General features: G+C 51.2%; 21 non-coding genes across 21 annotated transcripts; 10 read left to right on the forward strand and 11 right to left on the reverse strand.

Annotated features, from left to right (window-relative positions):
* Positions 1-1,902: 1,902 nt before the first annotated feature.
* Positions 1,903-1,995, forward strand: trnar-ucu (transfer RNA arginine (anticodon UCU)). The gene is made up of 2 exons: positions 1,903-1,939; positions 1,960-1,995. It is a non-coding gene; the product is annotated as a tRNA-Arg (tRNA).
* Positions 1,996-3,279: 1,284 nt separating this feature from the next.
* Positions 3,280-3,352, reverse strand: trnav-uac (transfer RNA valine (anticodon UAC)). Its single transcript has one exon. It is a non-coding gene; the product is annotated as a tRNA-Val (tRNA).
* Positions 3,353-4,977: 1,625 nt separating this feature from the next.
* trnav-uac (transfer RNA valine (anticodon UAC)) lies at positions 4,978-5,050 on the reverse strand. Its single transcript has one exon. It is a non-coding gene; the product is annotated as a tRNA-Val (tRNA).
* Positions 5,051-6,958: 1,908 nt separating this feature from the next.
* Positions 6,959-7,051, forward strand: trnar-ucu (transfer RNA arginine (anticodon UCU)). Its single transcript has 2 exons — positions 6,959-6,995; positions 7,016-7,051. It is a non-coding gene; the product is annotated as a tRNA-Arg (tRNA).
* Positions 7,052-8,335: 1,284 nt separating this feature from the next.
* Positions 8,336-8,408, reverse strand: trnav-uac (transfer RNA valine (anticodon UAC)). Its single transcript has one exon. It is a non-coding gene; the product is annotated as a tRNA-Val (tRNA).
* Positions 8,409-8,625: 217 nt separating this feature from the next.
* Positions 8,626-8,718, forward strand: trnar-ucu (transfer RNA arginine (anticodon UCU)). The gene is made up of 2 exons: positions 8,626-8,662; positions 8,683-8,718. It is a non-coding gene; the product is annotated as a tRNA-Arg (tRNA).
* Positions 8,719-10,024: 1,306 nt separating this feature from the next.
* Positions 10,025-10,097, reverse strand: trnav-uac (transfer RNA valine (anticodon UAC)). The gene has a single exon. It is a non-coding gene; the product is annotated as a tRNA-Val (tRNA).
* A 1,609-nt stretch (positions 10,098-11,706) lies between these two features.
* trnav-uac (transfer RNA valine (anticodon UAC)) lies at positions 11,707-11,779 on the reverse strand. Its single transcript has one exon. It is a non-coding gene; the product is annotated as a tRNA-Val (tRNA).
* Positions 11,780-12,005: 226 nt separating this feature from the next.
* trnar-ucu (transfer RNA arginine (anticodon UCU)) lies at positions 12,006-12,098 on the forward strand. The gene is made up of 2 exons: positions 12,006-12,042; positions 12,063-12,098. It is a non-coding gene; the product is annotated as a tRNA-Arg (tRNA).
* Positions 12,099-13,405: 1,307 nt separating this feature from the next.
* trnav-uac (transfer RNA valine (anticodon UAC)) lies at positions 13,406-13,478 on the reverse strand. The gene has a single exon. It is a non-coding gene; the product is annotated as a tRNA-Val (tRNA).
* A 1,909-nt stretch (positions 13,479-15,387) lies between these two features.
* On the forward strand, positions 15,388-15,480 carry trnar-ucu (transfer RNA arginine (anticodon UCU)). The gene is made up of 2 exons: positions 15,388-15,424; positions 15,445-15,480. It is a non-coding gene; the product is annotated as a tRNA-Arg (tRNA).
* A 1,284-nt stretch (positions 15,481-16,764) lies between these two features.
* Positions 16,765-16,837, reverse strand: trnav-uac (transfer RNA valine (anticodon UAC)). Its single transcript has one exon. It is a non-coding gene; the product is annotated as a tRNA-Val (tRNA).
* Positions 16,838-17,063: 226 nt separating this feature from the next.
* On the forward strand, positions 17,064-17,156 carry trnar-ucu (transfer RNA arginine (anticodon UCU)). Its single transcript has 2 exons — positions 17,064-17,100; positions 17,121-17,156. It is a non-coding gene; the product is annotated as a tRNA-Arg (tRNA).
* A 1,307-nt stretch (positions 17,157-18,463) lies between these two features.
* Positions 18,464-18,536, reverse strand: trnav-uac (transfer RNA valine (anticodon UAC)). Its single transcript has one exon. It is a non-coding gene; the product is annotated as a tRNA-Val (tRNA).
* Positions 18,537-20,444: 1,908 nt separating this feature from the next.
* Positions 20,445-20,537, forward strand: trnar-ucu (transfer RNA arginine (anticodon UCU)). The gene is made up of 2 exons: positions 20,445-20,481; positions 20,502-20,537. It is a non-coding gene; the product is annotated as a tRNA-Arg (tRNA).
* Positions 20,538-21,821: 1,284 nt separating this feature from the next.
* Positions 21,822-21,894, reverse strand: trnav-uac (transfer RNA valine (anticodon UAC)). The gene has a single exon. It is a non-coding gene; the product is annotated as a tRNA-Val (tRNA).
* Positions 21,895-22,111: 217 nt separating this feature from the next.
* Positions 22,112-22,204, forward strand: trnar-ucu (transfer RNA arginine (anticodon UCU)). The gene is made up of 2 exons: positions 22,112-22,148; positions 22,169-22,204. It is a non-coding gene; the product is annotated as a tRNA-Arg (tRNA).
* A 1,307-nt stretch (positions 22,205-23,511) lies between these two features.
* Positions 23,512-23,584, reverse strand: trnav-uac (transfer RNA valine (anticodon UAC)). Its single transcript has one exon. It is a non-coding gene; the product is annotated as a tRNA-Val (tRNA).
* Positions 23,585-23,801: 217 nt separating this feature from the next.
* On the forward strand, positions 23,802-23,894 carry trnar-ucu (transfer RNA arginine (anticodon UCU)). The gene is made up of 2 exons: positions 23,802-23,838; positions 23,859-23,894. It is a non-coding gene; the product is annotated as a tRNA-Arg (tRNA).
* A 1,306-nt stretch (positions 23,895-25,200) lies between these two features.
* Positions 25,201-25,273, reverse strand: trnav-uac (transfer RNA valine (anticodon UAC)). Its single transcript has one exon. It is a non-coding gene; the product is annotated as a tRNA-Val (tRNA).
* Positions 25,274-25,490: 217 nt separating this feature from the next.
* Positions 25,491-25,583, forward strand: trnar-ucu (transfer RNA arginine (anticodon UCU)). Its single transcript has 2 exons — positions 25,491-25,527; positions 25,548-25,583. It is a non-coding gene; the product is annotated as a tRNA-Arg (tRNA).
* The last annotated feature ends 346 nt before the right edge of the window (positions 25,584-25,929 follow it).

Consider the following 25,929-nt stretch of genomic DNA (forward strand, 5'->3'; position numbering starts at 1 on the left):
CAGAGTCTGCCTCCAGAAGGAATAGGATCCGCACGGGAACCCCTCTTGTGACAGTGTACAATACGATCTGTATTGCGTCTGATTTTCCTGCTTCAGATCTGGGACACTGTCCTCCGTGCTGTGGACACAGGAATGTGTAGAATTCTAAAGTAACTGGTGATGTCACAGAACGGTAGGGTTAAAGGTTCGGGTGAAAGGTCAGGTGAGCTGTGGCGCAATGGATAGCGCATTGGACTTCTAGACGGTGAGTGTGTGAAGGCATTCAAAGGTTGTGGGTTCGAGTCCCACCAGAGTCGACTTTTGCACTAATTCGCAGTGTGCTCGTTCTTTCTGAAAGAGCTCGCATTTCAAGTAGAAGTGTCATCCCTCTGCTGTGGAACGTGTTTCTCCTAATGGTGTGTACTGGATGCGCCTGAGAGTGTTCTAAGGTGCTCAGAAGATGGCTTTGGTCGAAGCACAACCGCCAAGCCCTAAAAGCGCCCCCTTCTCTTTTGTTCCGCGAGCACTGACGATCGCCTCATGCAGATGACGAACAGGTCACAATTAGCAACAGGTTAAGAAGACACTGGCCATCCTGACAGGAAGCAATTAACACACCTTAGGTACTGAGGCACAGAGGTGTGAGTGGCTGCTGAGCCAGTTTGAACCACACCTTGGGCAGAGGGGGAGGGGGCAGGAAACAAAGAAGTGATAGGGCCCATAACACCTAAGGTCTGCATACTCCCAGTTCTCAAACGACCCAGGCCTCCTCCTGATAAGCAGTGGAAAACCCCCTGGGTGGGGGGGGGGGAGTGGCTAACGGAAGGGCTAAGAAGATGGGAGCCTGAATAGAGGGGCACTCTCTCTTTCCGCAAAGCCCTCGACCCAGGACAGGCAGCGCAAGGGAAACCGCAGGCTGCGAGACCACACAGGAGAGGAACCATGGGTCCAGGAACTGCAGATCACGAGAGCTATTGGCAGTGGAATGGAGGTACTGTGCAGAGACTTTGATTAGCTCTAGGCAAGGACCATAGAAACTGGCCTGGTGAACCGCTATTGAAATGAGGGGAATGCATGGTGCAGCCTGCAGGAGGACTCCCCACATAGCCCAAAGAGAGATTTGGGAAATTGGATGTGTGGCATCCCTCTTCTATGTGCAGCTGCTCTTCTTTGTAGCGTCATAGACTTTCTAACGCCCTCTCTTTGTTACCTAAAAGGACTGCTGACCCGTGGGAATCCATTGTGGCCCTTGGAAGTATCTTTTGGGGCTGCAGATGCTGGTTTTCTGTGTCTTGGGGTAATAGTGAATGTTGATGTACTTAGAACATAAAAGGGGAACTCGTGTGATATTCATGTCTTTTTCTAGTCAGTGTGTGCATTGGTGATTCTGGGAGATGAACAGGAACTGTGGAAAACTTGAGGGAGACCAGCAGCCCCTTTGTGTTTGCTAGGAAGCGCAGTCACACACGAGGCAGGAGTAGACCACGTCCGAGCGATCACCTTGCTCTGACACCATTAACGCTGCAAGTATTTCACGGTAGAGACATCTTTACTATTTTACTCATCACGTTAAAGGAAGGATGCGATGGCTTTCGGGGGACGGGGTTAGGAGGAACAACGATCTTGGTTCCACTGGGGATCGAACCCAGGCCCTACAGCGTGTAAAGCAGACGTGATAAACACTAAACTATGGAACCTCAGGACCAAGTCTGCCTCCAGAAGGAATAGGATCCGCACGGGAACCCCTCTTGTGACAGTGTACAATACGATCTGTATTCCAGCTGTTGCGTCTGATTTTCCTGCTTCAGATCTGGGACACTGTCCTCCGTGCTGTGGACACAGGAATGTGTAGAATTCTAAAGTAACTGGTGATGTCACAGAACGGTAGGGTTAAAGGTTCGGGTGAAAGGTCAGGTGAGCAGTGGCTCTGTGGCGCAATGGATAGCGCATTGGACTTCTAGACGGTGAGTGTGTGAAGGCATTCAAAGGTTGTGGGTTCGAGTCCCACCAGAGTCGACCTTTGCACTAATTCGCAGTGTGCTCGTTCTTTCTGAAAGAGCTCGCATTTCAAGTAGAAGTGTTTCTCCTTATGGTGTGTACTGGATGCGCCTGAGAGTGTTCTAAGGTGCTCAGAAGATGGCTTTGGTCGAAGCACAACCGCCAAGCCCTAAAAGCGCCCCCTTCTCTTTTGTTCCGCGAGCACTGACGATCGCCTCATGCAGATGACGAACAGGTCACAATTAGCAGCAGGTTAAGAAGACACTGGCCATCCTGACAGGAAGCAATTAACACACCTTAGGTACTGAGGCACAGAGGTGTGAGTGGCTGCTGAGCCAGTTTGAACCACAGCTTGGGCAGAGGGGGAGGGGGCAGGAAACAAAGAAGTGATAGGGCCCATAACACCTAAGGTCTGCATACTCCCAGTTCTCAAACGACCCAGGCCTCCTCCTGATAAGCAGTGGAAAACCCCCTGGGTGGGGGGGGGGGAGTGGCTAACGGAAGGGCTAAGAAGATGGGAGCCTGAATAGAGGGGCACTCTCTCTTTCCGCAAAGCGCTCGACCCAGGACAGGCAGCGCAAGGGAAACCGCAGGCTGCGAGACCACACAGGAGAGGAACCATGGGTCCAGGAACTGCAGATCACGCGAGCCATTGGCAGTGGAATGGAGGTACTGTGCAGAGACTTTGATTAGCTCTAGGCAAGGACCATAGAAACTGGCCTGGTGAACCGCTATTGAAATGAGGGGAATGCATGGTGCAGCCTGCAGGAGGACTCCCCACATAGCCCAAAGAGAGATTTGGGAAATTGGATGTGTGGCATCCCTCTTCTATGTGCAGCTGCTCTTCTTTGTAGCGTCATAGACTTTCTAACGCCCTCTCTTTGTTACCTAAAAGGACTGCTGACCCGTGGGAATCCATTGTGGCCCTTGGAAGTATCTTTTGGGGCTGCAGATGCTGGTTTTCTGTGTCTTGGGGTAATAGTGAATGTTGATGTACTTAGAACATAAAAGGGGAACTTGTGTGACATTCATGTCTTTTTCTAGTCAGTGTGTGCATTGGTGATTCTGGGAGATGAACAGGAACTGTGGAAAACTTGAGGGAGACCAGCAGCCCCTTTGTGTTTGCTAGGAAGCGCAGTCGCACACGAGGCAGGAGTAGACCACGTCCGAGCGATCACCTTGCTCTGACACCATTAACGCTGCAAGTATTTCACGGTAGAGACATCTTTACTATTTTACTCATCACGTTAAAGGAAGGATGCGATGGCTTTCGGGGGACGGGGTTAGGAGGAACAACGATCTTGGTTCCACTGGGGATCGAACCCAGGCCCTACTGCGTGTAAAGCAGACGTGATAACCACTACACTATGGAACCTCAGGACAGAGTCTGCCTCCAGAAGGAATAGGATCCGCACGGGAACCCCTCTTGTGACAGTGTACAATACGATCTGTATTCCAGCTGTTGCGTCTGATTTTCCTGCTTCAGATCTGGGACACTGTCCTCCGTGCTGTGGACACAGGAATGTGTAGAATTCTAAAGTAACTGGTGATGTCACAGAACGGTAGGGTTAAAGGTTCGGGTGAAAGGTGAGGTGAGCAGTGGCTCTGTGGCACAATGGATAGCGCATTGGACTTCTAGACGGTGAGTGTGTGAAGATGTTCAAAGGTTGTGGGTTCGAGTCCCACCAGAGTTGACTTTTGCACTAATTCGCAGTGTGCTCGTTCTTTCTGAAAGAGCTCGCATTTCAAGTAGAAGTGTCATCCCTCTGCTGTGGAACGTGTTTCTCCTTATGGTGTGTACTGGATGCGCCTGAGAGTGTTCTAAGGTGCTCAGAAGATGGCTTTGGTCGAAGCACAACCGCCAAGCCCTAAAAGCGCCCCCTTCTCTTTTGTTCCGCGAGCACTGACGATCGCCTCATGCAGATGACGAACAGGTCACAATTAGCAACAGGTTAAGAAGACACTGGCCATCCTGACAGGAAGCAATTAACACACCTTAGGTACTGAGGCACAGAGGTGTGAGTGGCTGCTGAGCCAGTTTGAACCACACCTTGGGCAGAGGGGGAGGGGGCAGGAAACAAAGAAGTGATAGGGCCCATAACACCTAAGGTCTGCATACTCCCAGTTCTCAAACGACCCAGGCCTCCTCCTGATAAGCAGTGGAAAACCCCCTGGGTGGGGGGGGGGAGTGGCTAACGGAAGGGCTAAGAAGATGGGAGCCTGAATAGAGGGGCACTCTCTCTTTCCGCAAAGCCCTCGACCCAGGGCAGGCAGCGCAAGGGAAACCGCAGGCTGCGAGACCACACAGGAGAGGAACCATGGGTCCAGGAACTGCAGATCACGCGAGCCATTGGCAGTGGAATGGAGGTACTGTGCAGAGACTTTGATTAGCTCTAGGCAAGGACCATAGAAACTGGCCTGGTGAACCGCTATTGAAATGAGGGGAATGCATGGTGCAGCCTGCAGGAGGACTCCCCACATAGCCCAAAGAGAGATTTGGGAAATTGGATGTGTGGCATCCCTCTTCTATGTGCAGCTGCTCTTCTTTGTAGCGTCATAGACTTTCTAACGCCCTCTCTTTGTTACCTAAAAGGACTGCTGACCCGTGGGAATCCATTGTGGCCCTTGGAAGTATCTTTTGGGGCTGCAGATGCTGGTTTTCTGTGTCTTGGGGTAATAGTGAATGTTGATGTACTTAGAACATAAAAGGGGAACTCGTGTGATATTCATGTCTTTTTCTAGTCAGTGTGTGCATTGGTGATTCTGGGAGATGAACAGGAACTGTGGAAAACTTGAGGGAGACCAGCAGCCCCTTTGTGTTTGCTAGGAAGCGCAGTCGCACACGAGGCAGGAGTAGACCACGTCCGAGCGATCACCTTGCTCTGACACCATTAACGCTGCAAGTATTTCACGGTAGAGACATCTTTACTATTTTACTCATCACGTTAAAGGAAGGATGCGATGGCTTTCGGGGGACGGGGTTAGGAGGAACAACGATCTTGGTTCCACTGGGGATCGAACCCAGGCCCTACTGCGTGTAAAGCAGACGTGATAACCACTACACTATGGAACCTCAGGACAGAGTCTGCCTCCAGAAGGAATAGGATCCGCACGGGAACCCCTCTTGTGACAGTGTACAATACGATCTGTATTGCGTCTGATTTTCCTGCTTCAGATCTGGGACACTGTCCTCCGTGCTGTGGACACAGGAATGTGTAGAATTCTAAAGTAACTGGTGATGTCACAGAACGGTAGGGTTAAAGGTTCGGGTGAAAGGTCAGGTGAGCTGTGGCGCAATGGATAGCGCATTGGACTTCTAGACGGTGAGTGTGTGAAGGCATTCAAAGGTTGTGGGTTCGAGTCCCACCAGAGTCGACTTTTGCACTAATTCGCAGTGTGCTCGTTCTTTCTGAAAGAGCTCGCATTTCAAGTAGAAGTGTCATCCCTCTGCTGTGGAACGTGTTTCTCCTAATGGTGTGTACTGGATGCGCCTGAGAGTGTTCTAAGGTGCTCAGAAGATGGCTTTGGTCGAAGCACAACCGCCAAGCCCTAAAAGCGCCCCCTTCTCTTTTGTTCCGCGAGCACTGACGATCGCCTCATGCAGATGACGAACAGGTCACAATTAGCAACAGGTTAAGAAGACACTGGCCATCCTGACAGGAAGCAATTAACACACCTTAGGTACTGAGGCACAGAGGTGTGAGTGGCTGCTGAGCCAGTTTGAACCACACCTTGGGCAGAGGGGGAGGGGGCAGGAAACAAAGAAGTGATAGGGCCCATAACACCTAAGGTCTGCATACTCCCAGTTCTCAAACGACCCAGGCCTCCTCCTGATAAGCAGTGGAAAACCCCCTGGGTGGGGGGGGGGGAGTGGCTAACGGAAGGGCTAAGAAGATGGGAGCCTGAATAGAGGGGCACTCTCTCTTTCCGCAAAGCCCTCGACCCAGGACAGGCAGCGCAAGGGAAACCGCAGGCTGCGAGACCACACAGGAGAGGAACCATGGGTCCAGGAACTGCAGATCACGAGAGCTATTGGCAGTGGAATGGAGGTACTGTGCAGAGACTTTGATTAGCTCTAGGCAAGGACCATAGAAACTGGCCTGGTGAACCGCTATTGAAATGAGGGGAATGCATGGTGCAGCCTGCAGGAGGACTCCCCACATAGCCCAAAGAGAGATTTGGGAAATTGGATGTGTGGCATCCCTCTTCTATGTGCAGCTGCTCTTCTTTGTAGCGTCATAGACTTTCTAACGCCCTCTCTTTGTTACCTAAAAGGACTGCTGACCCGTGGGAATCCATTGTGGCCCTTGGAAGTATCTTTTGGGGCTGCAGATGCTGGTTTTCTGTGTCTTGGGGTAATAGTGAATGTTGATGTACTTAGAACATAAAAGGGGAACTCGTGTGATATTCATGTCTTTTTCTAGTCAGTGTGTGCATTGGTGATTCTGGGAGATGAACAGGAACTGTGGAAAACTTGAGGGAGACCAGCAGCCCCTTTGTGTTTGCTAGGAAGCGCAGTCACACACGAGGCAGGAGTAGACCACGTCCGAGCGATCACCTTGCTCTGACACCATTAACGCTGCAAGTATTTCACGGTAGAGACATCTTTACTATTTTACTCATCACGTTAAAGGAAGGATGCGATGGCTTTCGGGGGACGGGGTTAGGAGGAACAACGATCTTGGTTCCACTGGGGATCGAACCCAGGCCCTACAGCGTGTAAAGCAGACGTGATAAACACTAAACTATGGAACCTCAGGACCAAGTCTGCCTCCAGAAGGAATAGGATCCGCACGGGAACCCCTCTTGTGACAGTGTACAATACGATCTGTATTCCAGCTGTTGCGTCTGATTTTCCTGCTTCAGATCTGGGACACTGTCCTCCGTGCTGTGGACACAGGAATGTGTAGAATTCTAAAGTAACTGGTGATGTCACAGAACGGTAGGGTTAAAGGTTCGGGTGAAAGGTCAGGTGAGCAGTGGCTCTGTGGCGCAATGGATAGCGCATTGGACTTCTAGACGGTGAGTGTGTGAAGGCATTCAAAGGTTGTGGGTTCGAGTCCCACCAGAGTCGACCTTTGCACTAATTCGCAGTGTGCTCGTTCTTTCTGAAAGAGCTCGCATTTCAAGTAGAAGTGTTTCTCCTTATGGTGTGTACTGGATGCGCCTGAGAGTGTTCTAAGGTGCTCAGAAGATGGCTTTGGTCGAAGCACAACCGCCAAGCCCTAAAAGCGCCCCCTTCTCTTTTGTTCCGCGAGCACTGACGATCGCCTCATGCAGATGACGAACAGGTCACAATTAGCAGCAGGTTAAGAAGACACTGGCCATCCTGACAGGAAGCAATTAACACACCTTAGGTACTGAGGCACAGAGGTGTGAGTGGCTGCTGAGCCAGTTTGAACCACAGCTTGGGCAGAGGGGGAGGGGGCAGGAAACAAAGAAGTGATAGGGCCCATAACACCTAAGGTCTGCATACTCCCAGTTCTCAAACGACCCAGGCCTCCTCCTGATAAGCAGTGGAAAACCCCCTGGGTGGGGGGGGGGGAGTGGCTAACGGAAGGGCTAAGAAGATGGGAGCCTGAATAGAGGGGCACTCTCTCTTTCCGCAAAGCGCTCGACCCAGGACAGGCAGCGCAAGGGAAACCGCAGGCTGCGAGACCACACAGGAGAGGAACCATGGGTCCAGGAACTGCAGATCACGCGAGCCATTGGCAGTGGAATGGAGGTACTGTGCAGAGACTTTGATTAGCTCTAGGCAAGGACCATAGAAACTGGCCTGGTGAACCGCTATTGAAATGAGGGGAATGCATGGTGCAGCCTGCAGGAGGACTCCCCACATAGCCCAAAGAGAGATTTGGGAAATTGGATGTGTGGCATCCCTCTTCTATGTGCAGCTGCTCTTCTTTGTAGCGTCATAGACTTTCTAACGCCCTCTCTTTGTTACCTAAAAGGACTGCTGACCCGTGGGAATCCATTGTGGCCCTTGGAAGTATCTTTTGGGGCTGCAGATGCTGGTTTTCTGTGTCTTGGGGTAATAGTGAATGTTGATGTACTTAGAACATAAAAGGGGAACTTGTGTGACATTCATGTCTTTTTCTAGTCAGTGTGTGCATTGGTGATTCTGGGAGATGAACAGGAACTGTGGAAAACTTGAGGGAGACCAGCAGCCCCTTTGTGTTTGCTAGGAAGCGCAGTCGCACACGAGGCAGGAGTAGACCACGTCCGAGCGATCACCTTGCTCTGACACCATTAACGCTGCAAGTATTTCACGGTAGAGACATCTTTACTATTTTACTCATCACGTTAAAGGAAGGATGCGATGGCTTTCGGGGGACGGGGTTAGGAGGAACAACGATCTTGGTTCCACTGGGGATCGAACCCAGGCCCTACTGCGTGTAAAGCAGACGTGATAACCACTACACTATGGAACCTCAGGACAGAGTCTGCCTCCAGAAGGAATAGGATCCGCACGGGAACCCCTCTTGTGACAGTGTACAATACGATCTGTATTGCGTCTGATTTTCCTGCTTCAGATCTGGGACACTGTCCTCCGTGCTGTGGACACAGGAATGTGTAGAATTCTAAAGTAACTGGTGATGTCACAGACCGGTAGGGTTAAAGGTTCGGGTGAAAGGTCAGGTGAGCAGTGGCTCTGTGGCGCAATGGATAGCGCATTGGACTTCTAGACGGTGAGTGTGTGAAGGCATTCAAAGGTTGTGGGTTCGAGTCCCACCAGAGTCGACTTTTGCACTAATTCGCAGTGTGCTCGTTCTTTCTGAAAGAGCTCGCATTTCAAGTAGAAGTGTCATCCCTCTGCTGTGGAACGTGTTTCTCCTTATGGTGTGTACTGGATGCGCCTGAGAGTGTTCTAAGGTGCTCAGAAGATGGCTTTGGTCGAAGCACAACCGCCAAGCCCTAAAAGCGCCCCCTTCTCTTTTGTTCCGCGAGCACTGACGATCGCCTCATGCAGATGACGAACAGGTCACAATTAGCAACAGGTTAAGAAGACACTGGCCATCCTGACAGGAAGCAATTAACACACCTTAGGTACTGAGGCACAGAGGTGTGAGTGGCTGCTGAGCCAGTTTGAACCACACCTTGGGCAGAGGGGGAGGGGGCAGGAAACAAAGAAGTGATAGGGCCCATAACACCTAAGGTCTGCATACTCCCAGTTCTCAAACGACCCAGGCCTCCTCCTGATAAGCAGTGGAAAACCCCCTGGGTGGGGGGGGGGAGTGGCTAACGGAAGGGCTAAGAAGATGGGAGCCTGAATAGAGGGGCACTCTCTCTTTCCGCAAAGCCCTCGACCCAGGGCAGGCAGCGCAAGGGAAACCGCAGGCTGCGAGACCACACAGGAGAGGAACCATGGGTCCAGGAACTGCAGATCACGCGAGCCATTGGCAGTGGAATGGAGGTACTGTGCAGAGACTTTGATTAGCTCTAGGCAAGGACCATAGAAACTGGCCTGGTGAACCGCTATTGAAATGAGGGGAATGCATGGTGCAGCCTGCAGGAGGACTCCCCACATAGCCCAAAGAGAGATTTGGGAAATTGGATGTGTGGCATCCCTCTTCTATGTGCAGCTGCTCTTCTTTGTAGCGTCATAGACTTTCTAACGCCCTCTCTTTGTTACCTAAAAGGACTGCTGACCCGTGGGAATCCATTGTGGCCCTTGGAAGTATCTTTTGGGGCTGCAGATGCTGGTTTTCTGTGTCTTGGGGTAATAGTGAATGTTGATGTACTTAGAACATAAAAGGGGAACTCGTGTGATATTCATGTCTTTTTCTAGTCAGTGTGTGCATTGGTGATTCTGGGAGATGAACAGGAACTGTGGAAAACTTGAGAGAGACCAGCAGCCCCTTTGTGTTTGCTAGGAAGCGCAGTCGCACACGAGGCAGGAGTAGACCACGTCCGAGCGATCACCTTGCTCTGACACCATTAACGCTGCAAGTATTTCACGGTAGAGACATCTTTACTATTTTACTCATCACGTTAAAGGAAGGATGCGATGGCTTTCGGGGGACGGGGTTAGGAGGAACAACGATCTTGGTTCCACTGGGGATCGAACCCAGGCCCTACTGCGTGTAAAGCAGACGTGATAACCACTACACTATGGAACCTCAGGACAGAGTCTGCCTCCAGAAGGAATAGGATCCGCACGGGAACCCCTCTTGTGACAGTGTACAATACGATCTGTATTGCGTCTGATTTTCCTGCTTCAGATCTGGGACACTGTCCTCCGTGCTGTGGACACAGGAATGTGTAGAATTCTAAAGTAACTGGTGATGTCACAGAACGGTAGGGTTAAAGGTTCGGGTGAAAGGTCAGGTGAGCTGTGGCGCAATGGATAGCGCATTGGACTTCTAGACGGTGAGTGTGTGAAGGCATTCAAAGGTTGTGGGTTCGAGTCCCACCAGAGTCGACTTTTGCACTAATTCGCAGTGTGCTCGTTCTTTCTGAAAGAGCTCGCATTTCAAGTAGAAGTGTCATCCCTCTGCTGTGGAACGTGTTTCTCCTAATGGTGTGTACTGGATGCGCCTGAGAGTGTTCTAAGGTGCTCAGAAGATGGCTTTGGTCGAAGCACAACCGCCAAGCCCTAAAAGCGCCCCCTTCTCTTTTGTTCCGCGAGCACTGACGATCGCCTCATGCAGATGACGAACAGGTCACAATTAGCAGCAGGTTAAGAAGACACTGGCCATCCTGACAGGAAGCAATTAACACACCTTAGGTACTGAGGCACAGAGGTGTGAGTGGCTGCTGAGCCAGTTTGAACCACACCTTGGGCAGAGGGGGAGGGGGCAGGAAACAAAGAAGTGATAGGGCCCATAACACCTAAGGTCTGCATACTCCCAGTTCTCAAACGACCCAGGCCTCCTCCTGATAAGCAGTGGAAAACCCCCTGGGTGGGGGGGGGGGAGTGGCTAACGGAAGGGCTAAGAAGATGGGAGCCTGAATAGAGGGGCACTCTCTCTTTCCGCAAAGCGCTCGACCCAGGACAGGCAGCGCAAGGGAAACCGCAGGCTGCGAGACCACACAGGAGAGGAACCATGGGTCCAGGAACTGCAGATCACGCGAGCCATTGGCAGTGGAATGGAGGTACTGTGCAGAGACTTTGATTAGCTCTAGGCAAGGACCATAGAAACTGGCCTGGTGAACCGCTATTGAAATGAGGGGAATGCATGGTGCAGCCTGCAGGAGGACTCCCCACATAGCCCAAAGAGAGATTTGGGAAATTGGATGTGTGGCATCCCTCTTCTATGTGCAGCTGCTCTTCTTTGTAGCGTCATAGACTTTCTAACGCCCTCTCTTTGTTACCTAAAAGGACTGCTGACCCGTGGGAATCCATTGTGGCCCTTGGAAGTATCTTTTGGGGCTGCAGATGCTGGTTTTCTGTGTCTTGGGGTAATAGTGAATGTTGATGTACTTAGAACATAAAAGGGGAACTTGTGTGATATTCATGTCTTTTTCTAGTCAGTGTGTGCATTGGTGATTCTGGGAGATGAACAGGAACTGTGGAAAACTTGAGAGAGACCAGCAGCCCCTTTGTGTTTGCTAGGAAGCGCAGTCGCACACGAGGCAGGAGTAGACCACGTCCGAGCGATCACCTTGCTCTGACACCATTAACGCTGCAAGTATTTCACGGTAGAGACATCTTTACTATTTTACTCATCACGTTAAAGGAAGGATGCGATGGCTTTCGGGGGACGGGGTTAGGAGGAACAACGATCTTGGTTCCACTGGGGATCGAACCCAGGCCCTACTGCGTGTAAAGCAGACGTGATAACCACTACACTATGGAACCTCAGGACAGAGTCTGCCTCCAGAAGGAATAGGATCCGCACGGGAACCCCTCTTGTGACAGTGTACAATACGATCTGTATTCCAGCTGTTGCGTCTGATTTTCCTGCTTCAGATCTGGGACACTGTCCTCCGTGCTGTGGACACAGGAATGTGTAGAATTCTAAAGTAACTGGTGATGTCACAGAACGGTAGGGTTAAAGGTTCGGGTGAAAGGTGAGGTGAGCAGTGGCTCTGTGGCGCAATGGATAGCGCATTGGACTTCTAGACGGTGAGTGTGTGAAGATGTTCAAAGGTTGTGGGTTCGAGTCCCACCAGAGTCGACTTTTGCACTAATTCGCAGTGTGCTCGTTCTTTCTGAAAGAGCTCGCATTTCAAGTAGAAGTGTCATCCCTCTGCTGTGGAACGTGTTTCTCCTTATGGTGTGTACTGGATGCGCCTGAGAGTGTTCTAAGGTGCTCAGAAGATGGCTTTGGTCGAAGCACAACCGCCAAGCCCTAAAAGCGCCCCCTTCTCTTTTGTTCCGCGAGCACTGACGATCGCCTCATGCAGATGACGAACAGGTCACAATTAGCAACAGGTTAAGAAGACACTGGCCATCCTGACAGGAAGCAATTAACACACCTTAGGTACTGAGGCACAGAGGTGTGAGTGGCTGCTGAGCCAGTTTGAACCACACCTTGGGCAGAGGGGGAGGGGGCAGGAAACAAAGAAGTGATAGGGCCCATAACACCTAAGGTCTGCATACTCCCAGTTCTCAAACGACCCAGGCCTCCTCCTGATAAGCAGTGGAAAACCCCCTGGGTGGGGGGGGGGGAGTGGCTAACGGAAGGGCTAAGAAGATGGGAGCCTGAATAGAGGGGCACTCTCTCTTTCCGCAAAGCCCTCGACCCAGGACAGGCAGCGCAAGGGAAACCGCAGGCTGCGAGACCACACAGGAGAGGAACCATGGGTCCAGGAACTGCAGATCACGAGAGCCATTGGCAGTGGAATGGAGGTACTGTGCAGAGACTTTGATTAGCTCTAGGCAAGGACCATAGAAACTGGCCTGGTGAACCGCTATTGAAATGAGGGGAATGCATGGTGCAGCCTGCAGGAGGACTCCCCACATAGCCCAAAGAGAGATTTGGGAAATTGGATGTGTGGCATCCCTCTTCTATGTGCAGCTGCTCTTCTTTGTAGCGTCATAGACTTTCTAACGCCCTCTCTTTGTTACCTAAAAGGACTGCTGACCCGTGGGAATCCATTGTGGCCCTTGGAAGTATCTTTTGGGGCTGCAGATGCTGGTTTTCTGTGTCTTGGGGTAATAGTGAATGTTGATGTACTTAGAACATAAAAGGGGAACTCGTGTGATATTCATGTCTTTTTCTAGTCAGTGTGTGCATTGGTGATTCTGGGAGATGAACAGGAACTGTGGAAAACTTGAGGGAGACCAGCAGCCCCTTTGTGTTTGCTAGGAAGCGCAGTCGCACACGAGGCAGGAGTAGACCACGTCCGAGCGATCACCTTGCTCTGACACCATTAACGCTGCAAGTATTTCACGGTAGAGACATCTTTACTATTTTACTCATCACGTTAAAGGAAGGATGCGATGGCTTTCGGGGGACGGGGTTAGGAGGAACAACGATCTTGGTTCCACTGGGGATCGAACCCAGGCCCTACTGCGTGTAAAGCAGACGTGATAACCACTACACTATGGAACCTCAGGACAGAGTCTGCCTCCAGAAGGAATAGGATCCGCACGGGAACCCCTCTTGTGACAGTGTACAATACGATCTGTATTGCGTCTGATTTTCCTGCTTCAGATCTGGGACACTGTCCTCCGTGCTGTGGACACAGGAATGTGTAGAATTCTAAAGTAACTGGTGATGTCACAGAACGGTAGGGTTAAAGGTTCGGGTGAAAGGTCAGGTGAGCTGTGGCGCAATGGATAGCGCATTGGACTTCTAGACGGTGAGTGTGTGAAGGCATTCAAAGGTTGTGGGTTCGAGTCCCACCAGAGTCGACTTTTGCACTAATTCGCAGTGTGCTCGTTCTTTCTGAAAGAGCTCGCATTTCAAGTAGAAGTGTCATCCCTCTGCTGTGGAACGTGTTTCTCCTAATGGTGTGTACTGGATGCGCCTGAGAGTGTTCTAAGGTGCTCAGAAGATGGCTTTGGTCGAAGCACAACCGCCAAGCCCTAAAAGCGCCCCCTTCTCTTTTGTTCCGCGAGCACTGACGATCGCCTCATGCAGATGACGAACAGGTCACAATTAGCAACAGGTTAAGAAGACACTGGCCATCCTGACAGGAAGCAATTAACACACCTTAGGTACTGAGGCACAGAGGTGTGAGTGGCTGCTGAGCCAGTTTGAACCACACCTTGGGCAGAGGGGGAGGGGGCAGGAAACAAAGAAGTGATAGGGCCCATAACACCTAAGGTCTGCATACTCCCAGTTCTCAAACGACCCAGGCCTCCTCCTGATAAGCAGTGGAAAACCCCCTGGGTGGGGGGGGGGGGAGTGGCTAACGGAAGGGCTAAGAAGATGGGAGCCTGAATAGAGGGGCACTCTCTCTTTCCGCAAAGCCCTCGACCCAGGACAGGCAGCGCAAGGGAAACCGCAGGCTGCGAGACCACACAGGAGAGGAACCATGGGTCCAGGAACTGCAGATCACGAGAGCTATTGGCAGTGGAATGGAGGTACTGTGCAGAGACTTTGATTAGCTCTAGGCAAGGACCATAGAAACTGGCCTGGTGAACCGCTATTGAAATGAGGGGAATGCATGGTGCAGCCTGCAGGAGGACTCCCCACATAGCCCAAAGAGAGATTTGGGAAATTGGATGTGTGGCATCCCTCTTCTATGTGCAGCTGCTCTTCTTTGTAGCGTCATAGACTTTCTAACGCCCTCTCTTTGTTACCTAAAAGGACTGCTGACCCGTGGGAATCCATTCTGGCCCTTGGAAGTATCTTTTGGGGCTGCAGATGCTGGTTTTCTGTGTCTTGGGGTAATAGTGAATGTTGATGTACTTAGAACATAAAAGGGGAACTCGTGTGATATTCATGTCTTTTTCTAGTCAGTGTGTGCATTGGTGATTCTGGGAGATGAACAGGAACTGTGGAAAACTTGAGGGAGACCAGCAGCCCCTTTGTGTTTGCTAGGAAGCGCAGTCACACACGAGGCAGGAGTAGACCACGTCCGAGCGATCACCTTGCTCTGACACCATTAACGCTGCAAGTATTTCACGGTAGAGACATCTTTACTATTTTACTCATCACGTTAAAGGAAGGATGCGATGGCTTTCGGGGGACGGGGTTAGGAGGAACAACGATCTTGGTTCCACTGGGGATCGAACCCAAGCCCTACAGCGTGTAAAGCAGACGTGATAAACACTAAACTATGGAACCTCAGGACCAAGTCTGCCTCCAGAAGGAATAGGATCCGCACGGGAACCCCTCTTGTGACAGTGTACAATACGATCTGTATTCCAGCTGTTGCGTCTGATTTTCCTGCTTCAGATCTGGGACACTGTCCTCCGTGCTGTGGACACAGGAATGTGTAGAATTCTAAAGTAACTGGTGATGTCACAGAACGGTAGGGTTAAAGGTTCGGGTGAAAGGTCAGGTGAGCAGTGGCTCTGTGGCGCAATGGATAGCGCATTGGACTTCTAGACGGTGAGTGTGTGAAGGCATTCAAAAGTTGTGGGTTCGAGTCCCACCAGAGTCGACCTTTGCACTAATTCGCAGTGTGCTCGTTCTTTCTGAAAGAGCTCGCATTTCAAGTAGAAGTGTTTCTCCTTATGGTGTGTACTGGATGCGCCTGAGAGTGTTCTAAGGTGCTCAGAAGATGGCTTTGGTCGAAGCACAACCGCCAAGCCCTAAAAGCGCCCCCTTCTCTTTTGTTCCGCGAGCACTGACGATCGCCTCATGCAGATGACGAACAGGTCACAATTAGCAGCAGGTTAAGAAGACACTGGCCATCCTGACAGGAAGCAATTAACACACCTTAGGTACTGAGGCACAGAGGTGTGAGTGGCTGCTGAGCCAGTTTGAACCACACCTTGGGCAGAGGGGGAGGGGGCAGGAAACAAAGAAGTGATAGGGCCCATAACACCTAAGGTCTGCATACTCCCAGTTCTCAAACGACCCAGGCCTCCTCCTGATAAGCAGTGGAAAACCCCCTGGGTGGGGGGGGGGGAGTGGCTAACGGAAGGGCTAAGAAGATGGGAGCCTGAATAGAGGGGCACTCTCTCTTTCCGCAAAGCGCTCGACCCAGGACAGGCAGCGCAAGGGAAACCGCAGGCTGCGAGACCACACAGGAGAGGAACCATGGGTCCAGGAACTGCAGATCACGCGAGCCATTGGCAGTGGAATGGAGGTACTGTGCAGAGACTTTGATTAGCTCTAGGCAAGGACCATAGAAACTGGCCTGGTGAACCGCTATTGAAATGAGGGGAATGCATGGTGCAGCCTGCAGGAGGACTCCCCACATAGCCCAAAGAGAGATTTGGGAAATTGGATGTGTGGCATCCCTCTTCTATGTGCAGCTGCTCTTCTTTGTAGCGTCATAGACTTTCTAACGCCCTCTCTTTGTTACCTAAAAGGACTGCTGACCCGTAGGAATCCATTGTGGCCCTTGGAAGTATCTTTTGGGGCTGCAGATGCTGGTTTTCTGTGTCTTGGGGTAATAGTGAATGTTGATGTACTTAGAACATAAAAGGGGAACTTGTGTGATATTCATGTCTTTTTCTAGTCAGTGTGTGCATTGGTGATTCTGGGAGATGAACAGGAACTGTGGAAAACTTGAGAGAGACCAGCAGCCCCTTTGTGTTTGCTAGGAAGCGCAGTCGCACACGAGGCAGGAGTAGACCACGTCCGAGCGATCACCTTGCTCTGACACCATTAACGCTGCAAGTATTTCACGGTAGAGACATCTTTACTATTTTACTCATCACGTTAAAGGAAGGATGCGATGGCTTTCGGGGGACGGGGTTAGGAGGAACAACGATCTTGGTTCCACTGGGGATCAAACCCAGGCCCTACTGCATGTAAAGCAGACGTGATAACCACTACACTATGGAACCTCAGGACAGAGTCTGCCTCCAGAAGGAATAGGATCCGCACGGGAACCCCTCTTGTGACAGTGTACAATACGATCTGTATTCCAGCTGTTGCGTCTGATTTTCCTGCTTCAGATCTGGGACACTGTCCTCCGTGCTGTGGACACAGGAATGTGTAGAATTCTAAAGTAACTGGTGATGTCACAGAACGGTAGGGTTAAAGGTTCGGGTGAAAGGTGAGGTGAGCAGTGGCTCTGTGGCGCAATGGATAGCGCATTGGACTTCTAGACGGTGAGTGTGTGAAGGCATTCAAAGGTTGTGGGTTCGAGTCCCACCAGAGTTGACTTTTGCACTAATTCGCAGTGTGCTCGTTCTTTCTGAAAGAGCTCGCATTTCAAGTAGAAGTGTCATCCCTCTGCTGTGGAACGTGTTTCTCCTTATGGTGTGTACTGGATGCGCCTGAGAGTGTTCTAAGGTGCTCAGAAGATGGCTTTGGTCGAAGCACAACCGCCAAGCCCTAAAAGCGCCCCCTTCTCTTTTGTTCCGCGAGCACTGACGATCGCCTCATGCAGATGACGAACAGGTCACAATTAGCAACAGGTTAAGAAGACACTGGCCATCCTGACAGGAAGCAATTAACACACCTTAGGTACTGAGGCACAGAGGTGTGAGTGGCTGCTGAGCCAGTTTGAACCACACCTTGGGCAGAGGGGGAGGGGGCAGGAAACAAAGAAGTGATAGGGCCCATAACACCTAAGGTCTGCATACTCCCAGTTCTCAAACGACCCAGGCCTCCTCCTGATAAGCAGTGGAAAACCCCCTGGGTGGGGGGGGGGGAGTGGCTAACGGAAGGGCTAAGAAGATGGGAGCCTGAATAGAGGGGCACTCTCTCTTTCCGCAAAGCCCTCGACCCAGGACAGGCAGCGCAAGGGAAACCGCAGGCTGCGAGACCACACAGGAGAGGAACCATGGGTCCAGGAACTGCAGATCACGAGAGCCATTGGCAGTGGAATGGAGGTACTGTGCAGAGACTTTGATTAGCTCTAGGCAAGGACCATAGAAACTGGCCTGGTGAACCGCTATTGAAATGAGGGGAATGCATGGTGCAGCCTGCAGGAGGACTCCCCACATAGCCCAAAGAGAGATTTGGGAAATTGGATGTGTGGCATCCCTCTTCTATGTGCAGCTGCTCTTCTTTGTAGCGTCATAGACTTTCTAACGCCCTCTCTTTGTTACCTAAAAGGACTGCTGACCCGTGGGAATCCATTGTGGCCCTTGGAAGTATCTTTTGGGGCTGCAGATGCTGGTTTTCTGTGTCTTGGGGTAATAGTGAATGTTGATGTACTTAGAACATAAAAGGGGAACTCGTGTGATATTCATGTCTTTTTCTAGTCAGTGTGTGCATTGGTGATTCTGGGAGATGAACAGGAACTGTGGAAAACTTGAGGGAGACCAGCAGCCCCTTTGTGTTTGCTAGGAAGCGCAGTCGCACACGAGGCAGGAGTAGACCACGTCCGAGCGATCACCTTGCTCTGACACCATTAACGCTGCAAGTATTTCACGGTAGAGACATCTTTACTATTTTACTCATCACGTTAAAGGAAGGATGCGATGGCTTTCGGGGGACGGGGTTAGGAGGAACAACGATCTTGGTTCCACTGGGGATCGAACCCAGGCCCTACTGCGTGTAAAGCAGACGTGATAACCACTACACTATGGAACCTCAGGACAGAGTCTGCCTCCAGAAGGAATAGGATCCGCACGGGAACCCCTCTTGTGACAGTGTACAATACGATCTGTATTGCGTCTGATTTTCCTGCTTCAGATCTGGGACACTGTCCTCCGTGCTGTGGACACAGGAATGTGTAGAATTCTAAAGTAACTGGTGATGTCACAGAACGGTAGGGTTAAAGGTTCGGGTGAAAGGTCAGGTGAGCTGTGGCGCAATGGATAGCGCATTGGACTTCTAGACGGTGAGTGTGTGAAGGCATTCAAAGGTTGTGGGTTCGAGTCCCACCAGAGTCGACTTTTGCACTAATTCGCAGTGTGCTCGTTCTTTCTGAAAGAGCTCGCATTTCAAGTAGAAGTGTCATCCCTCTGCTGTGGAACGTGTTTCTCCTAATGGTGTGTACTGGATGCGCCTGAGAGTGTTCTAAGGTGCTCAGAAGATGGCTTTGGTCGAAGCACAACCGCCAAGCCCTAAAAGCGCCCCCTTCTCTTTTGTTCCGCGAGCACTGACGATCGCCTCATGCAGATGACGAACAGGTCACAATTAGCAACAGGTTAAGAAGACACTGGCCATCCTGACAGGAAGCAATTAACACACCTTAGGTACTGAGGCACAGAGGTGTGAGTGGCTGCTGAGCCAGTTTGAACCACACCTTGGGCAGAGGGGGAGGGGGCAGGAAACAAAGAAGTGATAGGGCCCATAACACCTAAGGTCTGCATACTCCCAGTTCTCAAACGACCCAGGCCTCCTCCTGATAAGCAGTGGAAAACCCCCTGGGTGGGGGGGGGGGAGTGGCTAACGGAAGGGCTAAGAAGATGGGAGCCTGAATAGAGGGGCACTCTCTCTTTCCGCAAAGCCCTCGACCCAGGACAGGCAGCGCAAGGGAAACCGCAGGCTGCGAGACCACACAGGAGAGGAACCATGGGTCCAGGAACTGCAGATCACGAGAGCTATTGGCAGTGGAATGGAGGTACTGTGCAGAGACTTTGATTAGCTCTAGGCAAGGACCATAGAAACTGGCCTGGTGAACCGCTATTGAAATGAGGGGAATGCATGGTGCAGCCTGCAGGAGGACTCCCCACATAGCCCAAAGAGAGATTTGGGAAATTGGATGTGTGGCATCCCTCTTCTATGTGCAGCTGCTCTTCTTTGTAGCGTCATAGACTTTCTAACGCCCTCTCTTTGTTACCTAAAAGGACTGCTGACCCGTGGGAATCCATTGTGGCCCTTGGAAGTATCTTTTGGGGCTGCAGATGCTGGTTTTCTGTGTCTTGGGGTAATAGTGAATGTTGATGTACTTAGAACATAAAAGGGGAACTCGTGTGATATTCATGTCTTTTTCTAGTCAGTGTGTGCATTGGTGATTCTGGGAGATGAACAGGAACTGTGGAAAACTTGAGGGAGACCAGCAGCCCCTTTGTGTTTGCTAGGAAGCGCAGTCACACACGAGGCAGGAGTAGACCACGTCCGAGCGATCACCTTGCTCTGACACCATTAACGCTGCAAGTATTTCACGGTAGAGACATCTTTACTATTTTACTCATCACGTTAAAGGAAGGATGCGATGGCTTTCGGGGGACGGGGTTAGGAGGAACAACGATCTTGGTTCCACTGGGGATCGAACCCAGGCCCTACAGCGTGTAAAGCAGACGTGATAAACACTAAACTATGGAACCTCAGGACCAAGTCTGCCTCCAGAAGGAATAGGATCCGCACGGGAACCCCTCTTGTGACAGTGTACAATACGATCTGTATTCCAGCTGTTGCGTCTGATTTTCCTGCTTCAGATCTGGGACACTGTCCTCCGTGCTGTGGACACAGGAATGTGTAGAATTCTAAAGTAACTGGTGATGTCACAGAACGGTAGGGTTAAAGGTTCGGGTGAAAGGTCAGGTGAGCAGTGGCTCTGTGGCGCAATGGATAGCGCATTGGACTTCTAGACGGTGAGTGTGTGAAGGCATTCAAAGGTTGTGGGTTCGAGTCCCACCAGAGTCGACCTTTGCACTAATTCGCAGTGTGCTCGTTCTTTCTGAAAGAGCTCGCATTTCAAGTAGAAGTGTTTCTCCTTATGGTGTGTACTGGATGCGCCTGAGAGTGTTCTAAGGTGCTCAGAAGATGGCTTTGGTCGAAGCACAACCGCCAAGCCCTAAAAGCGCCCCCTTCTCTTTTGTTCCGCGAGCACTGACGATCGCCTCATGCAGATGACGAACAGGTCACAATTAGCAGCAGGTTAAGAAGACACTGGCCATCCTGACAGGAAGCAATTAACACACCTTAGGTACTGAGGCACAGAGGTGTGAGTGGCTGCTGAGCCAGTTTGAACCACACCTTGGGCAGAGGGGGAGGGGGCAGGAAACAAAGAAGTGATAGGGCCCATAACACCTAAGGTCTGCATACTCCCAGTTCTCAAACGACCCAGGCCTCCTCCTGATAAGCAGTGGAAAACCCCCTGGGTGGGGGGGGGGGAGTGGCTAACGGAAGGGCTAAGAAGATGGGAGCCTGAATAGAGGGGCACTCTCTCTTTCCGCAAAGCGCTCGACCCAGGACAGGCAGCGCAAGGGAAACCGCAGGCTGCGAGACCACACAGGAGAGGAACCATGGGTCCAGGAACTGCAGATCACGCGAGCCATTGGCAGTGGAATGGAGGTACTGTGCAGAGACTTTGATTAGCTCTAGGCAAGGACCATAGAAACTGGCCTGGTGAACCGCTATTGAAATGAGGGGAATGCATGGTGCAGCCTGCAGGAGGACTCCCCACATAGCCCAAAGAGAGATTTGGGAAATTGGATGTGTGGCATCCCTCTTCTATGTGCAGCTGCTCTTCTTTGTAGCGTCATAGACTTTCTAACGCCCTCTCTTTGTTACCTAAAAGGACTGCTGACCCGTGGGAATCCATTGTGGCCCTTGGAAGTATCTTTTGGGGCTGCAGATGCTGGTTTTCTGTGTCTTGGGGTAATAGTGAATGTTGATGTACTTAGAACATAAAAGGGGAACTTGTGTGACATTCATGTCTTTTTCTAGTCAGTGTGTGCATTGGTGATTCTGGGAGATGAACAGGAACTGTGGAAAACTTGAGGGAGACCAGCAGCCCCTTTGTGTTTGCTAGGAAGCGCAGTCGCACACGAGGCAGGAGTAGACCACGTCCGAGCGATCACCTTGCTCTGACACCATTAACGCTGCAAGTATTTCACGGTAGAGACATCTTTACTATTTTACTCATCACGTTAAAGGAAGGATGCGATGGCTTTCGGGGGACGGGGTTAGGAGGAACAACGATCTTGGTTCCACTGGGGATCGAACCCAGGCCCTACTGCGTGTAAAGCAGACGTGATAACCACTACACTATGGAACCTCAGGACAGAGTCTGCCTCCAGAAGGAATAGGATCCGCACGGGAACCCCTCTTGTGACAGTGTACAATACGATCTGTATTGCGTCTGATTTTCCTGCTTCAGATCTGGGACACTGTCCTCCGTGCTGTGGACACAGGAATGTGTAGAATTCTAAAGTAACTGGTGATGTCACAGACCGGTAGGGTTAAAGGTTCGGGTGAAAGGTCAGGTGAGCAGTGGCTCTGTGGCGCAATGGATAGCGCATTGGACTTCTAGACGGTGAGTGTGTGAAGGCATTCAAAGGTTGTGGGTTCGAGTCCCACCAGAGTCGACTTTTGCACTAATTCGCAGTGTGCTCGTTCTTTCTGAAAGAGCTCGCATTTCAAGTAGAAGTGTCATCCCTCTGCTGTGGAACGTGTTTCTCCTTATGGTGTGTACTGGATGCGCCTGAGAGTGTTCTAAGGTGCTCAGAAGATGGCTTTGGTCGAAGCACAACCGCCAAGCCCTAAAAGCGCCCCCTTCTCTTTTGTTCCGCGAGCACTGACGATCGCCTCATGCAGATGACGAACAGGTCACAATTAGCAGCACGTTAAGAAGACACTGGCCATCCTGACAGGAAGCAATTAACACACCTTAGGTACTGAGGCACAGAGGTGTGAGTGGCTGCTGAGCCAGTTTGAACCACACCTTGGGCAGAGGGGGAGGGGGCAGGAAACAAAGAAGTGATAGGGCCCATAACACCTAAGGTCTGCATACTCCCAGTTCTCAAACGACCCAGGCCTCCTCCTGATAAGCAGTGGAAAACCCCCTGGGTGGGGGGGGGGGAGTGGCTAACGGAAGGGCTAAGAAGATGGGAGCCTGAATAGAGGGGCACTCTCTCTTTCCGCAAAGCCCTCGACCCAGGACAGGCAGCGCAAGGGAAACCGCAGGCTGCGAGACCACACAGGAGAGGAACCATGGGTCCAGGAACTGCAGATCACGCGAGCCATTGGCAGTGGAATGGAGGTACTGTGCAGAGACTTTGATTAGCTCTAGGCAAGGACCATAGAAACTGGCCTGGTGAACCGCTATTGAAATGAGGGGAATGCATGGTGCAGCCTGCAGGAGGACTCCCCACATAGCCCAAAGAGAGATTTGGGAAATTGGATGTGTGGCATCCCTCTTCTATGTGCAGCTGCTCTTCTTTGTAGCGTCATAGACTTTCTAACGCCCTCTCTTTGTTACCTAAAAGGACTGCTGACCCGTGGGAATCCATTGTGGCCCTTGGAAGTATCTTTTGGGGCTGCAGATGCTGGTTTTCTGTGTCTTGGGGTAATAGTGAATGTTGATGTACTTAGAACATAAAAGGGGAACTTGTGTGATATTCATGTCTTTTTCTAGTCAGTGTGTGCATTGGTGATTCTGGGAGATGAACAGGAACTGTGGAAAACTTGAGAGAGACCAGCAGCCCCTTTGTGTTTGCTAGGAAGCGCAGTCGCACACGAGGCAGGAGTAGACCACGTCCGAGCGATCACCTTGCTCTGACACCATTAACGCTGCAAGTATTTCACGGTAGAGACATCTTTACTATTTTACTCATCACGTTAAAGGAAGGATGCGATGGCTTTCGGGGGACGGGGTTAGGAGGAACAACGATCTTGGTTTCACTGGGGATCGAACCCAGGCCCTACTGCGTGTAAAGCAGACGTGATAACCACTACACTATGGAACCTCAGGACAGAGTCTGCCTCCAGAAGGAATAGGATCCGCACGGGAACCCCTCTTGTGACAGTGTACAATACGATCTGTATTGCGTCTGATTTTCCTGCTTCAGATCTGGGACACTGTCCTCCGTGCTGTGGACACAGGAATGTGTAGAATTCTAAAGTAACTGGTGATGTCACAGAACGGTAGGGTTAAAGGTTCGGGTGAAAGGTCAGGTGAGCAGTGGCTCTGTGGCGCAATGGATAGCGCATTGGACTTCTAGACGGTGAGTGTGTGAAGGCATTCAAAGGTTGTGGGTTCGAGTCCCACCAGAGTCGACCTTTGCACTAATTCGCAGTGTGCTCGTTCTTTCTGAAAGAGCTCGCATTTCAAGTAGAAGTGTCATCCCTCTGCTGTGGAACGTGTTTCTCCTTATGGTGTGTACTGGATGCGCCTGAGAGTGTTCTAAGGTGCTCAGAAGATGGCTTTGGTCGAAGCACAACCGCCAAGCCCTAAAAGCGCCCCCTTCTCTTTTGTTCCGCGAGCACTGACGATCGCCTCATGCAGATGACGAACAGGTCACAATTAGCAACAGGTTAAGAAGACACTGGCCATCCTGACAGGAAGCAATTAACACACCTTAGGTACTGAGGCACAGAGGTGTGAGTGGCTGCTGAGCCAGTTTGAACCACACCTTGGGCAGAGGGGGAGGGGGTAGGAAACAAAGAAGTGATAGGGCCCATAACACCTAAGGTCTGCATACTCCCAGTTCTCAAACGACCCAGGCCTCCTCCTGATAAGCAGTGGAAAACCCCCTGGGTGGGGGGGGGGAGTGGCTAACGGAAGGGCTAAGAAGATGGGAGCCTGAATAGAGGGGCACTCTCTCTTTCCGCAAAGCCCTCGACCCAGGGCAGGCAGCGCAAGGGAAACCGCAGGCTGCGAGACCACACAGGAGAGGAACCATGGGTCCAGGAACTGCAGATCACGCGAGCCATTGGCAGTGGAATGGAGGTACTGTGCAGAGACTTTGATTAGCTCTAGGCAAGGACCATAGAAACTGGCCTGGTGAACCGCTATTGAAATGAGGGGAATGCATGGTGCAGCCTGCAGGAGGACTCCCCACATAGCCCAAAGAGAGATTTGGGAAATTGGTTGTGTGGCATCCCTCTTCTATGTGCAGCTGCTCTTCTTTGTAGCGTCATAGACTTTCTAACGCCCTCTCTTTGTTACCTAAAAGGACTGCTGACCCATGGGAATCCATTGTGGCCCTTGGAAGTATCTTTTGGGGCTGCAGATGCTGGTTTTCTGTGTCTTGGGGTAATAGTGAATGTTGATGTACTTAGAACATAAAAGGGGAACTCGTGTGATATTCATGTCTTTTTCTAGTCAGTGTGTGCATTGGTGATTCTGGGAGATGAACAGGAACTGTGGAAAACTTGAGAGAGACCAGCAGCCCCTTTGTGTTTGCTAGGAAGCGCAGTCGCACACGAGGCAGGAGTAGACCACGTCCGAGCGATCACCTTGCTCTGACACCATTAACGCTGCAAGTATTTCACGGTAGAGACATCTTTACTATTTTACTCATCACGTTAAAGGAAGGATGCGATGGCTTTCGGGGGACGGGGTTAGGAGGAACAACGATCTTGGTTCCACTGGGGATCGAACCCAGGCCCTACTGCGTGTAAAGCAGACGTGATAACCACTACACTATGGAACCTCAGGACAGAGTCTGCCTCCAGAAGGAATAGGATCCGCACGGGAACCCCTCTTGTGACAGTGTACAATACGATCTGTATTGCGTCTGATTTTCCTGCTTCAGATCTGGGACACTGTCCTCCGTGCTGTGGACACAGGAATGTGTAGAATTCTAAAGTAACTGGTGATGTCACAGAACGGTAGGGTTAAAGGTTCGGGTGAAAGGTCAGGTGAGCAGTGGCTCTGTGGCGCAATGGATAGCGCATTGGACTTCTAGACGGTGAGTGTGTGAAGGCATTCAAAGGTTGTGGGTTCGAGTCCCACCAGAGTCGACTTTTGCACTAATTCGCAGTGTGCTCGTTCTTTCTGAAAGAGCTCGCATTTCAAGTAGAAGTGTCATCCCTCTGCTGTGGAACGTGTTTCTCCTTATGGTGTGTACTGGATGCGCCTGAGAGTGTTCTAAGGTGCTCAGAAGATGGCTTTGGTCGAAGCACAACCGCCAAGCCCTAAAAGCGCCCCCTTCTCTTTTGTTCCGCGAGCACTGACGATCGCCTCATGCAGATGACGAACAGGTCACAATTAGCAACAGGTTAAGAAGACACTGGCCATCCTGACAGGAAGCAATTAACACACCTTAGGTACTGAGGCACAGAGGTGTGAGTGGCTGCTGAGCCAGTT

This window comes from Atractosteus spatula, chromosome 4 (assembly GCF_055471065.1).
Source record: "Atractosteus spatula isolate fAtrSpa1 chromosome 4, fAtrSpa1.hap1, whole genome shotgun sequence".
In the NCBI taxonomy this organism is placed as follows: Eukaryota; Metazoa; Chordata; class Actinopteri; order Semionotiformes; family Lepisosteidae; genus Atractosteus; species Atractosteus spatula.